Source organism: Polyergus mexicanus, unplaced genomic scaffold (assembly GCF_030449975.1).
Source record: "Polyergus mexicanus isolate NDT 795.1 unplaced genomic scaffold, iyPolMexi1.0 SCAF_24, whole genome shotgun sequence".
Lineage (NCBI taxonomy): Eukaryota > Metazoa > Arthropoda > Insecta > Hymenoptera > Formicidae > Polyergus > Polyergus mexicanus.
The window spans coordinates 3,198,260-3,211,833 of NW_027223344.1; the positions used below are offsets into that span (position 1 = coordinate 3,198,260).

The 13,574-nt window shown below is 37.2% G+C and overlaps 1 pseudogene; it reads right to left on the minus strand.

The window, feature by feature from the left end:
• Nucleotides 1–2,088: 2,088 nt before the first annotated feature.
• Nucleotides 2,089–5,467, minus strand: LOC138942944 (zinc finger protein 862-like; annotated as a pseudogene).
• Nucleotides 5,468–13,574: the final 8,107 nt, after the last annotated feature.

Genomic DNA, 13,574 nt, shown 5'->3' on the forward strand with positions numbered 1-13,574 from the left:
CCCGACGATCGATGGGGCTGCTGCAATGCTGCTGGACATAGCCTCTCTCCAAGCATTTGAAGCATTGGAGGGGGCGCTTGTCCAGCAGCTTCACTTGGACCCGGGACCATCCTATCTGGATGGCCCGGGCCGCCGCTATTTTATTAGCAGCCCTGATTGGGCACTGCACCCAAACGGTGCCCAGGCCGCGGGTTGGGAACTTTATGTCCCCAACCCGCACGTCTGCCGCCTCACAGGCCCCGGATCGATGGACCGGTCGAGGCCCCGGAGTCTGAGCTCCGCCTTTCTAATAGGGCGGGCGAGACGGACCGCCTCATCGCCGGCGAAGACCCGGCGGAGGTCAGCGTAGAGGGCGTCGGCCCTTTGTGACGCCGTTGGTCCGTCTTTCTCGCCCGACCCGGCGAGCTCCACTACCATGGCCCTCGTGGCGGCCTCCCGGACCAGGAGGGAGTCAATTCCCAGCTTTGGGAGATCGATCTCCCTCCGGGCCCTGGCCATGGTTGCTTGGTATGCCCCGTCGGCGCAGGTTATTGTAACCGCCGCCGATCGGGGCACCCTGCGCCTCGAGGCGTCTCCTCGTTGGCGCCGCTTGGGCCGCTGCCGTCCCCCAGCGCGCCGGGTGGGCGGTGCCGCCCTTGCGGCTCCTCTTCCGGCCCGGGGTTGGGCCGCCTGCGCGGCCTTTGCCCGTGCCGTCCCCCCCTCCGCCTCACGACCCTCGACCAGGATTCGTCCAGGCGGGGGGTACTCGGTGGGGGGAGGGGAATGTTAGACGGTCCTACAAATAAAATTGGTGAGAATAAATAAATATAAATGAGTAAGTGATCTCTCATGTCAGTATAAAATTCGACATTACTTCCGTTGTAATATACGTATTTTAAAAAGGTTACGCTTCATAGTTAAAAGGCCGGGAAGTAAAAAAAGATTTTGATGCCTGAAAAGGCAAAGATGAAGTCAAAAACAAATTGACCAGAGAAACATTAATAAATAACAAACAACAAGATCACTTACAATGAAAACGGAAAGCTCCATATGTCCGATGGTAATTCACAATGTATATGTCACAATAAATTAGTCACGAAGACATGTCGGAAAACAATGACGTGTATGTAAGAATTAAGACGAGACATCTGTTCGTTCTAGGAGCACGCTTTTAACGCTATGAGCCTACTTTATCCTCGTTTAACTTTCCATAAATAACAAAGATAGAACACGCTTTCAGCGCGTAAGCGTGCTTTTGGAACGCAGCCATCGAGAAGCGAAGTCCCGAACCAAAAGTAAATACAAACAAGTATGTGTACAAAAATATCACGTAGGGACGCATATAGATATAAATAAAAGTTTGCATGGAAAAACAAACGCTTATTACAAAACCGAAACAACCGGACATCAGTGTTATAATCTAAAGTATAATAAAGAATTAAATGGCGAAACACATAAAATTCAAAACTTTGGAAGTTTATCTATTGCTCCGAAATATGTCTCCGGCTAGCATTCGGTATCTGTCTGCAAATTTAAACTATTCTTTTGTTATAGCCCGAACAGGCTATACACGAATTATTAAATATATTATTCTAAATACATACTATTTTATATGATTGCCCAACGTGTAACGCGAATACAGATCAGTAGCCCGAGCGACCGTGCAATCATTTCATTGCGAAAACGCGGAAATCAGGGCAAGCGGAAGAAGGACATTGCGAAAATGCAACATAGAAGTCCTACTTAAAAACCATTTATGGAAATAAAAAAGAATAAAGAAATTGCGAAAGTGCAAGCAAAGAAGTCCCACTTAGAACTTCTTAGCTTGCATCCGGATATTGCCAAAATCAAGCGATACGACACACAGCCTTGTCGCTAAACGACCCTCTCCCGGGAAGCCAAGGGAGTTAATAAAAAGGCCCACTGCTAACGAACGGCAGGCAGTCTTTACCATTAATATTACGCGGGCAGTCTAGATCAATAATTTACATAACGCCTTTATTCCTTTACACGAGTGTTTGATAAAGAACCCGAGAAGTTTCTGGTTTCGGGGGGTGTCGGGAAGAACAGTTAGGATTCACGCACACTCACTCTGGTCCGAGTCGCACCTCACAAATGTTCCTCGCGCAAACGTAATTGGATGCTTAATTTGCGATTGATAAGTTCCTTGTCGTTACCGAGAACCTTGAGAAAACCGGGAGATTGTTTACTTGATCCGATCCAAGAAACAAAACCGAATTCCGAGAGCTTTTGTCAACTTTTCTAAAGGCGACGTGCGTCACGAAAGACCGGTACAATGATCGAGAATCTCCGGAAGGGTCGATATCGACGCCAGTGTTGTTCTCGGGGACGCTTTTTTCGCGCATGCGCATTAAATGTAGCCTTTAGGTATGTCACATTTATAAGAAAAAGGGTGCTATGGAACCTCTACTGAGATAATGTTAAAAATAAATTAAAATATTTTATAAATTATAAATAAATTACAAATAAATAATTGAATAATTAATAAAAGATGACATGAATGAGTTAAAAAAATTTTTAGCTTTAAACATATTATTGTAAACAATATACATGCACAATTATAATTATAAAATATTAAGTTTTATGAAATATTAATATTAATAAAATAATTGTATAATAATAAAATAAACTAAAAAAGGAAAGGTAATAAAAAAATATTGGTCATTTTTTTAAAATAAATAAAAGTATTTTATTTGGCAGAATCATAAAGAATACCAACATTTGTTGCAAGGGTAAGGAAAACTGCCAAAAACCTCACCAGTATTCATAACAAAAATTTATCACAATTTTTTTATTATTTAAAAATATAAAATAAATATTTATATTTATATGGTAATATTTATAAAAAAGCAAAATAAATTCTTAATAAACTTAAATATGTTAAACTTAACTATATTTTATAAAATATCAAATAAATAAAGATATTACATATCAAAATAATAGCTACTAAAATAAAAGTAAATAAATAAGAAATAAAAATAAATAATATAAAAGAATGAAGAAGATTAATTCATTCATTAAAAAAAAAAAATTATATTATACATTGCAGGTACATAAAATAAATTAATATTGCACATTGCAGGTACATAAAATAAATTAATATTGCACATTGCAAAAAAGTACATTTATAGAAAATATCTGTAATAGAAAATATTGTTAGAGTAATAATATATGCATGCATAAAAATCGGGCTAGATGAATGTGAATTTATATGTTAAAAAAATATAATAAAATATACAAAAATTGTAAAAAAAAAATATGAAAAATTACAAAATTGAAATAAAAATATCAAAAATTACAAAAATAAAATTAAAATACCATCAGATGAAGCGCATTATTTCGCGGATAAATTGTGTGAATTATATAACTCTAAGTGTCGCGAATCAATTTCGAAATTTATACAATTAATGCCTGCAGCCTGAAAATTTGACCGAGCTATGCAAATTGCGGAAATAGTTTCAATGGATAATCGATTCCTTTTCTTATTTTTAACACCTGTAATTATCGAGAAAAGACGTTCGGCTTTGGCATTTGAATGTGGAAGAGAAAATACCGCTTGAACCAATAATTCTAAATTTCCAAATATTTTATCTCCATTAAAATCTTTAAATTCTAATATTTTTTTCCACATTTGATTTATTTCTAATGAAGCTAATTCTTTTTTCTCTGAATCATTAAACATTGACGGCAGAATTCTCCATTCGAATGCTAATTTTGTTAGGTCAATATTACCTACGCGCAAAGCAACACAAGTTAAATCTTTAATTTTAATTCTTGCTTCATCAAAAAGAGCGATTTTGGGATCTAAAAAAGCTAATTGTTCAAAAAAAGTGTCTTTATATGGTAATCGTTTTAACATTTCGCGAACTGCCATCTTATAAAATTCTAAACACGTTAATCTAATTTCTTTCGCGCACTCTAATGATACTGTTAATAAAAAGTGTTCACATTCGGGCCCAACATATATATTATTTAGGTGTTGGATATAATTTTCATTGTCTACATTTATAAAGTAACAATTTCTTTCAAAGCCTGCGGAGTCATAAAATTTTGAGCAATTTGCCGAATTATTTGCTGACTACTTTTAAACAATGTATGTATTAATCTATGTATTAAAATTTCGCGTGATTGAAATAAAGCATTAAAAGTGTTGAAAAACGAATATTTTAAAAATAATAAATATGCTTTAATAAAATCATCATTTAACTGGGATAAAATAATTTCTGCAGATTTTAATTTGTTTTCAGTTACTGCCAAAATAAAATAATTTCTTAAAACTTCCAAATTATCTAGTACTCTAATCGCGCAATGTTGTAAAACAAGCCATCTTGTATTCGATAATTTTAAAATTTTATTTTTTTCTACATTACAAAACTCTTGAAATTCAGTTAAAATAGCACATTTCTTTGCATTGTCCGAAATATAAGTAGCAATACCTCTAATTAAACTTTCGCAAGATTGTGGCAATTTCTCGCAAGCTTTACTAGCTATAATGGCAGACAAATGACAAATACAATTTAACATTACTACACCCCGTATTTATGATTGTAAACGTGAAAAAAAAGAATTGCATCCAATTATTACAGATGCATTATCACTTGCCATACCAATTATATTTTTAATAGGAATCTGCTTTTTATTTAAAACTTCTTTAAAAGATTCGTAAATTTTATTAGCTGAACAATCCGTAGCATTTAAAGATATTAAGTCTAATAATTGCGTTTTAACTTTATCATCCGGTGAGAAAAATTGTACAAGAACACACATAATTTTTAAATCTGAAATATCCGTGCTTTCATCAATTAAAATTGAAAATCTACGCGTTTGCAAAATATCAATTATTTTTTCAGTTTCGCGTCTTGCAATTACATTTTTAACAATGTTAGTGCACTTTTTTCGGCCCAGTGAAAGATCGTGCACAATTTTAGAATCTATACAAATATTTTTTAATAAAGGAATTAAATGATCTGCAGTATAAAAAGCAATATTATGTTCCGAAAAAAATGCTGCTGATTTTATTTCCGCGCGTTTAACTTTATCACTATGCAGACCATTGTTATTATTATGATCGGGGCTTTGAAGATTTACTTTAACTATATGTTTGGCCCTTTGCGAATGACGTATTAAATCTGTTTTGCTACATCTGATGGTAGTATTGCATAAATTGCAAAAAGCTTTATTTTCAGTTGGATGGGGAGCCAACCATCCTTTAAAATTATCTTCATATAGCCACGCATTAACAAAACGTCTTTCTTTCTTAATGGCTCCTTTTTTGTTTTTATCCTCCATACTAATAAAAAAATAATATCTATTTATTATTACTTATCTAGCCTATGCTTAGCCTCCTCTGGAACCCGCCAAAACTTTCGCGCCTAATTGCTCTTGTGTGCACACTACATACTAACTATATACGCCGTCGCTGGATTTCTCTACCACTGCGCTGCGCATGCGCGAAAAAAGCGTCCCCGAGAACAACACTGATCGACGCAAGAGCGCGGATAAGGTCCTGAGAGCGTGCTTATGATTGGATGATAGCATAGCGCAATGCTGGTTAGATTGATAGGACAGGCTTCGGGATTGGGTTAAGGCCGCGTACAAGAGAGAAAAGGAAGAGAGAGAGAACACTAAGGAGAAGGGTCAGAGTGAGTGAGATGCTGTTGAGGAGATTGCGTAAAAGTCGCGAGATTTTCGGAACAGCGAGTAATATCGCTAACCGCCGCGAGTGTCAATAATTGTTATAATATTGAATAGTCACGCAGTCGGCAGAAATATACACGAAGAAGCGAGAAGCGAGTCTCGAGACCGAAATTCGATTCTAGACACGCGCACGTTAAGATATCCGCTATCGCGATACGCGACGCGAGTTAATGTGCGGGAACTGTGTAATTAAGCCAATTTACGAATAAAGCAGATATATGTATTTATTTTGTAACGATGCATCCCTCCACCGTTACCCGGCCGTCGATCCGCCGGAAGTCCGCCGCCCGACAAACACCGGTCGGGCATAATGCGGAGGCGCCGAGCGCCCATTTTTAAGATATAGAAAAAGGCGTTCGAATTTATAACCGCCGTCAAGACGCGTTTGTTTACCGAGATTACCCGTCGCCGCGCTCGGGTAACCGTACCGACCGTTCCCGAAACCGCCCGAGTCGCGCGCGGCGGTTCAATCTTAAACAATATGCCTTAAAACAATCAGGCATATTACGCACGCGCACCCGCCGGAGAAAGCGGTATAAATAAGGGCACATTTTCCATATCGAGACCAGATCTTCCGCAACCGCCAGAGTCTGTAAGACGCCTGGAAATCCGATACGATCCTATAACCGCCCAAGGAGAAAGAAAACGGGGTTGGGAGTACCCAGCCTCCGCCGAGAGTTTGCGGCATCTCCACGAGCGATCCTTCCGATATATTGCGAAAAGAGGAAAACGGGGTTGGGCGTACCCGAGTGGCCTTCACTTGGACACAGTACAATTGGACACGGTGCAAATGGACACGTTACAAATGGACACGAGATTGTGCACACGGTTCAATTGGACACAGTGCATTTGGACACAGTAATTTTGGATACAGTAGCTTTTGGACACATAAGAAAATACGCATCGTTTACTTGGACACCGCTCAATTGGACACTGTTCATTTGGACACCGTTCGTTTGGACACAGAAAGATGCGCACCGTTCATTTGGACACCGTTCGTTTGGACACCGTTATTTGCCCACCGTTCGTTTGGACACCGTTCATTTGCCCACCGTTCGTTTGGACACCGTTCATTTGCCCACTGTTTGTTTGGACACCGTTCATTTGCCCACCGTTCGTTTGGACACCGTTCATTTGCCCACCGTTCGTTTGGACACCGTTCATTTGTACACAGAAACATGCGCACTGTTTGTTTGAATATGTAACAGATGGAGAGAAATAAAAATCATTTTGGGAAAATATAATCAGTATTCTTATAACACTTTATACTGGTAAATCTATGTAAAATATGAAATCGTGAAAAGGAGATACATTTGAAGGTTATAATATCTGTCAAAATAAAATATATTCATACTTATATATCTCTGATACTGATGTCATTAATTTTACATTGCTTTTAGCACTTTGTTTAGCCTTTCGCATATTTGGATGTCATGCATGGATACAGTGGGTTCCGCCCCCCCCCCCCGCCGGGGGGCTCCACTTCCGGAAGATATAACCTAACCCAAACCTATTTCTTATTTAAAACAAAAATTTGGTGTGGATTACGTCGTATAATTTAAATCAAATTTTGGTGTCCAAACGAACGGTGTCCAAACGAACGGTGGGCAAATGAACGGTGTCCAAACGAACGGTGGGCAAATGAACGGTGTCCAAACGAACAGTGGGCAAATGAACGGTGTCCAAACGAACGGTGGGCAAATGAACGGTGTCCAAACGAACGGTGGGCAAATAACGGTGTCCAAACGAACGGTGTCCAAATGAAAGGTGCGCATCTTTCTGTGTCCAAACGAACGGTGTCCAAATGAACAGTGTCCAATTGAGCGGTGTCCAAGTAAACGATGCGTATTTTCTTATGTGTCCAAAAGCTACTGTATCCAAAATTACTGTGTCCAATTGAACCGTGTGCAAAATCTCGTGTCCATTTGTAACGTGTCCATTTGCACCGTGTCCAATTGTACTGTGTCCAAGTGCACCACTCCCGGCGTACCCAGCCTCCGTCGAGAGTTCTCGACACCTCACACGCATCCGTCCACCTGCGTGCAACGGCGATTATCCAGTGGTAGGGAGTTCCCTGCCATTGATGGGTGTTCCCGTCGGCCGTTGCACTCCTGCATTCTACGGGAAAATCATCCCCGACGAAACAATACCGCGATATCCGCGACTGGTAGTAATTCCGCGACCGCCATTACCGCGATCAGAATCACCATTAATACGGCGCGCTAAGGCCCGCTCAAGGGGGAGGATCTAACCCGGCCGCGACATCGATCGACGCAATCAGATCGATACCGACGCGTTTAAGGACCGCCCACCGACCCGACCGAAATTACCGCCCGGTAGTTAGCGGCTCCTGCCGAAATCCAGATCCACGCAAGTAATCGATATATTTGCGAATCCGCCGAAATCGCATTCCGCACCGTGCATCCGTGGATCAGTGCATGTAACTCGGATGCACCGCAACCGACACGACCGCCGCTAGACAACTCCGCATCTCACACATACACGAGGGCGTTTGGCTGCATACACACGATCACACCCACATACTTGCGATATACATTGTAAATCCCACGCAGATATTACACGGTCGCACACGCACTCGCTCGCTTATCACTCACTCACATACAAGCGCGCACACACACCGACACACACAATAATTACACACACACACTCACTCTGTATACACACATATATTCAAACGCAATAAATTATATTTTACCTAACGCATCTATCGTTCGTCTCTCGATACCCTTTCACGAGCCCGGATCCCGACCGAGTTATCCACGACCGTCTCGCGAAAGCGGTTTATTACAATTTCAATTACAAAAGTGTCTATCTCTATCATCAATAACCTCTGTGAGCTACTCAGGCGAAGCCCGAATTCCCAAATTCCTCCCGGCAAACGATCCCAACTACCGTGCCTTTCCGGAAACACAACACTTTTGCCTTTTAATATACAATCATTTCGAAAATTAAACGTTTATTAAGAAACCCAGTTAAAATCATAATTAGTCTCCAATCTATGATCTGTAATGACAGAACGATTCGCAGTATTTCTTCTTATATGATTTCGGTGTTCAGAAATTTTCGTATGTAATTGTCTTCTGGTTTGTCCGACGTAACACGCAGTGAAATTTAGGCAATTCGATTTACAGATTACATTATTCAAAGCAGATTTTGGACACTTGTCTTTTTGTGCTTTGATAAAATTTCCCATCTTGTTAAGATCAAAAAAGGAAAGTCTAACGTTCAAATCTTTAATAATCTTTCTAAACTGTTCGGACACTCCATGCACATACAGGATCGTAAAATAAGAAACAGGCTCATCGTTCTGGTTTTCATTTGAGTTAACCCTATTAGAATTTACATTGTTAACCAAAGTTTTTAAACGTTCATAGAAAATTCGGAACACGAAGTCTAAATATAATAAGATAATAGATAATAGATAATAGATAATATAATAGATAATTATTATTTAATAAAATTCTAATGACCAAATCAACATTTTTCGTATGAAAGGAAGGATGGGAGAGATAGAAAACTCTGTCTATGAGACCAATAACCGTGCCTCTCTTTTGGCAACGGGAATGCAGGGATAAAAAATTCAAATATTTTCCAGAGAATGTTTATGGCACCAATCAAACAATACAGTTATTATTGAGAATTAAAGTTACGTCAAGAAAATTAAGTTTATCACTAACATTAACCTCCATCGTAAACTGAAGTTGGAGGTGGAAAAAATTAAAGGTGTCTAATGTTTAAAAAGGGAAGAAGTGCTACGGCGAGTGCTACGTCATCCACAAATCTAAGGAAGAAAGGAGGTTTGAACTTCAATGTCTCAAGTGCTCTGGTCCTACGTCATCCACAAATCTAAGGAAGAAATGAGGTTTGAACTTCAATGTCTCAAGTGTTCTGGTCTCTAAATCCTGGAGAACAACATCCGCTATTATAGGTGAAAGTGAAGAGCCCATAGGCGTTCCAAAAGTTTGTTGATAAAGAACTCCATTAAAACCAAAGAACATTGAATTTAAAACCAGTTTAATAGCTAAAATGAATTCCGATTCGGAAATTATACTATTAAATTTAATGTGATCCCATCTACTGAAAACATTATCTATAGCTAAATCGATATAAGTAAAATAGATATTAGTAAAAAGTGAAATAAGGTCTAAAGAAATAAAATTGAAGTTGTTATTAATATAAAAATTAGAAAGTTTTTTAACTAATTCAAAGCAATTGGCAACATGGCTGTCAGGCTTAGGAAAACTTTTTACATTAATTCTGTATAAAAAGGAGGCTATGTAAGTAATATAGCGGGCTATTTATCGAGGAAACTATAATTCTCAAAGGATAACCAGGTTTGTGTATCTTTGGGAGACCATAGGCTCTCGATAATACTCCATCACTAAAAAGTAGAGACCGATATTTTTCATCTAGTTAACAAGTCTCATAAACACGTGGAGAATTTTTTGGTCAAAAGAATACTTTAAATTTGCAGACAGATACCGAATGCTTGCCGGAGACATATTTCGGAGCAATAGATAAACTTCCAAAGTTTTGAATTTTATGTGTTTCGCCGTTTAATTCTTTATTATACTTTAGATTATAACACTGATGTCGGTTGTTTTGTTTTTGTAATAAGCATTTGTTTTTCCATACGATCTTTTATTTATTTATATCTATATGCGTCCCTACGTGATATTTTTGTACACATACTTGTTTGTATTTACTTTTGGTTCGGGACTTCGCTTCTCGATGGCTGCGTTCCAAAAGCACGCTTACGCGCTGAAAGCGTGTTCTATCTTTGTTATTTATGGAAAGTTAAACGAGGATAAAGTAGGCTCATAGCGTTAAAAGCGTGCTCCTAGAACGAACAGATGTCTCGTCTTAATTCTTACATACACGTCATTGTTTTCCGACATGTCTTCGTGACTAATTTATTGTGACATATACATTGTGAATTACCGTCGGATATATGAAGCTTTCCGTTATCATTGTAAGTGATCTTGTTGTTTGTTATTTATTAATGTTTCTCTGGTCAATTTGTTTTCGACTTCATCTTTGTCTTTTCAGGCATCATAAAATCTTTTTTTACTTTCCGGCCTTTTAACTATGGAGCGTAACCTTTTTAAAATACGTATATTTACCATATTATCATAATGCACAGAAAACACTAAGAAATCTTTCTGTATTTTAAAATGATACGTTTTACAAGAAAATGATGAATCGTTTATTTGCGCAACCCGTTATTCCGTGCGATCGTAGATTGTTTTCAGTCTTCTTTTGTTTCTTAACCGAACGATTGCCACTTCCTTGTGCAAAGTGTCTTTAAATACGGAGTTTTAAAGTGCAGAGAGATTTCTTAGTGTTTCCTTAAGTTAAGTGCATACTTAACTTTCTTCCACATTAATCTCTTCATCAAACGTGAAGGATGGTTGATGGACAGAGGTATGTGCAACATTATGATAAGAAATGGGAGAATAATATTTTCGCACATATTCGTAATAGAACAGTTTGTCTTTTATGTGGTTATAAACCTTTTCGTGTTAAAAAATTTTTGATCGAAAGACATTATAGAAATAAACATTTCAATGAATATGCAAAATATAACTATGATGAAAAGATTAATTTAATAAATAGTTTAAAATTAGTATATGAAGAAGGTTATAGTGATAACACAAATTTTGAAATCGATAATAATGCTGTATCTTCCGAAGAAACAGTCACTGCATCATATGCTATTTCACATTTAATCGCTAAACATTTTAAGCCGTTTACTGAAGATGAATTTGTAAAGGAATGCCTCATAGAAACTGTAAAATCATTTGGAAATTCTTTAACTCTTGCAGAAGCTACTAGTATACCGTTAAATAAAAAAACAGTAGCAGCAAGAGTTACTCACATCGCTTATTCCATAGAAGAAAAATTAAAAGACTTATTAGCAACGTGCTCGTATTTTTCGTTGTGCCTCGATGAAAGCACCGATAATCAACATGTGAGCCAGTTGAGTATTTTTGCTCGAATCGTACAAAACGATTTTTCATATGTCGAGGAGCTTTTAAATTTTGTACCATTACATGGCACAACAAACGGGATAGATATTTTTAGAGCCGTTAAACAAACCTTAGAAAAATTTAATATCGATTTTTCTAAATGTTCGGCTATCGTAACTGATGGTGCGAAAGCAATGACAGATTCGAAAATTGGATTCTTCGGCCAAATAAAGCAGCAAAATTTAAAATTCCCCCTTATTCATTGTATAATTCACCAGGAAGCATTATGTGGGAAAGCGATTAAATTGTGTACCGCAATGCAGATAGTTACTAAAATTATTAATGCAATAAAAGGCGGACACAAATTTCTGAATCACAGAAAGTTCCAATCCTTTCTCGAAGAGCATAATGCAATTTATAGGGATATACCTTTATATTCCGAAGTTCGATGGCTTAGCGCAGGGAAATGTCTAGAGAAATTCTTTACAATAAGAAAAGAAATCTTCCTTTTCTTGCAAGAAATGTCTATAAATTATGACGAATTTAAATCCTTTTTCGAAGATCTAGATTTTCTTTCTGAGTTAGCTGTTATTACAGATTTAACTTCCCATTTAAATAATTTAAATTTGAAGCTGCAAAATGCCAACCAAACGATATCAGACTTAGTTAGTCATATCGACTCATTCCGTAGAAAATTACTATTATTTAAAAATCATTTAGAAAAAAATAATTTTTACTTTTATCCATCTTGCCAAATTCTTTTCGAAGAATACGGCAAAGATTGTAATTTTCAGAAAAAATTTCATTTAAATAATTCTTTAATAACCCAGTTTGATATGCGGTTTAATGATTTCGAATTGCTTAGAAAAGATCTAATTCTTTTTGAGAATCCTCTTCTTGTTCCGATTGAAGAACAAAATATAGAACTTCAGGCAGAACTTTGCGATTTGCAAAATGATCTGCCTCTTAAACCGCGGCCAGAAAAAAGTGTTGAATTCTTTAAGATTTTAGATTCATCAAAGTATCCCGAACTTATAAAATTTGGTCTTCGAATTTTTTCTATGTTCGGTTCTACGTATTTATGTGAATGTTCTTTTTCAAAATTAAAATATACGAAAACAGATAAACGTTGTTGTTTGAGCGATACATCATTATCTTTTTTGATGCGCTCTAGTTCATCTAATATTCCCGTAGATATTTTATCCCTTGTAAATTCACATAAACGGCTTAGAAAATCAAATTGATGTTTACACGATTGTTCTCTTCTTTTTTCTTTTATTTTTTTATCTTTAGTATAATTTTTCCATATATATATGTACGCGACCGGATTATTCTTCTTTAGTGGAATAGGCCTACTGGGGAAACCACTTTAAAAAAAAACGCATTGACAATAGTACCTCATGGGTGATGTGGAAATCTATTGTCTCGTAATTATAATTATATTGCAATCGTTCTATATTATAATTATTTATTACGAGTATATTTTGTGACATTATCGATAATATTGTATGATTTTAATGTACGCGAAAATAAATTACATATATTTTAACGTTATAAATTGATATAATTCTAAATCGGGTTAAGAGAAAGCTTTGAATAAAGTATCACAAAAGTATGTAAATTATATAAACGGAATATATAATATATTGATTTAATTATTTAATAAATCTTATCGTTATATTTAGGGCTATGGCATTTAGACATTTTTACATGCGGACATTCCTGAGACGTAGCGTCGCGCTCCTTAGTTACGCGTATCTGGCGACTCGTTGCCAACGTGCGAGCGAGGAGTTGGGGGCAGTAGGCGTAAGCTACAGAATCGGGCTCAAATGTGCAAGTAAATACCAGCATTGAGTTACTTATAATGCGCTGAAGAAGGTCCAAAGA